This window comes from Tachysurus fulvidraco, chromosome 25 (genome assembly GCF_022655615.1).
Source record: "Tachysurus fulvidraco isolate hzauxx_2018 chromosome 25, HZAU_PFXX_2.0, whole genome shotgun sequence".
Taxonomy (NCBI): Eukaryota; Metazoa; Chordata; class Actinopteri; order Siluriformes; family Bagridae; genus Tachysurus; species Tachysurus fulvidraco.
Genome location: NC_062542.1, coordinates 263387 through 264950, shown reverse-complemented (window position 1 = coordinate 264950; position 1564 = coordinate 263387).

Genomic DNA, 1564 nt, shown 5'->3' with positions numbered 1-1564 from the left:
GTGCAGTGTGTGTGTAGCGTGTAATGTGTGTAGTGTGTGTGTAGTGTAGGTGTGTGTAGTGTGTGTGTAGTGTAGGTGTGTGTAGTGTGTGTGTAGTGTAGGTGTGTGTAGTGTGTGTGTAGTATAGGTGTGTGTAGTGTGTGTGTAGTGTAGGTGTGTGTAGTGTGTGTGTAGTGTAGGTGTGTGTAGTGTGTGTGTAGTGTAGGTGTGTGTAGTGTGTGTGTAGTGTAGGTGTGTGTAGTGTGTGTGTAGTGTAGGTGTGTGTAGTGTGTGTGTAGTGTAGGTGTGTGTAGTGTGTGTGTAGTGTAGTTGTGTTTATTGTGTGTGTATTGTAGGTTGTGTAGTGTGTGTGTAGTGTAGGTGTGTTTTAGTTTTTGGGTATTTGGTATGTGTTTTTGTATTTATTTGTTTTTAGTTTTTTTTTTAGGTGTGTGTAGTGTGTGTGTAGTGTAGGTGTGTGTAGTTAGTGAGAGAGAGTTTAGAATTTAGAGATTTGTCATTTTTCTGCAGCTTCACAGATCACAGAAGTTATTGATTAGAAATTTCTAAAGTGAAGGATTTTCACAATCCAGGACAGGATATAAAGAGAGATGTGCAGACTGAGACGTCAGACTGAGGAGATCAGACAGTGATGTTAAAGGTCACAGTCAGACGCTGAGGCAGCGCATCGCTCCGTTAAACATTCAGAGACATAAAGTGACAGTCTGCTGGACTGAAGTTACCTCCAGGTCCATCGCTCGAGTGAGCAATATACTGAGCAGAGCAAATACACGACTCAGTAACACGACTCAGTAACACGACTCAGTAACACAACTCAGTAACACGACTCTGTAACACAACTCAGTAACACGACTCAGTAACACAACTCAGTAACACGACTCTGTAACACAACTCAGTAACACAACTCTGTAACACAACTCAGTAACACGACTCAGTAACACGACTCAGTAACACGACTCAGTAACACAACTCAGTAACACGACTCAGTAACACGACTCAGTAACACGACTCTGTAACACGACTCAGTAACACGACTCAGTAACACGACTCAGTAACACGACTCAGTAACACGACTCAGTAACACGACTCAGTAACACAACTCTGTAACACGACTCTGTAACACGACTCAGTAACACGACTCAGTAACACAACTCAGTAACACGACTCAGTAACACGACTCAGTAACATGACTCTGTAACACAACTCAGTAACACAACTCAGTAACACGACTATGTAACACGACTCAGTAACACGACTCAGTAACACAACTCAGTAACACGACTCAGTAACACGACTCTGTAACACAACTCAGTAGCACAACTCAGTAACACGACTATGTAACACGACTCAGTAACACGACTCAGTAACACGACTCTGTAACACAACTCTGTAACATGACTCTGTAATACGACTCAGTAACATGACTCTGTAATACGACTCAGTAACGCGACTCAGTAACACGACTCTGTAATACGACTCAGTAAAACGACTCAGTAACATGACTCTGTAATACGACTCAGTAACGCGACTCAGTAACACGACTCTGTAATACGACTCAGTAAAA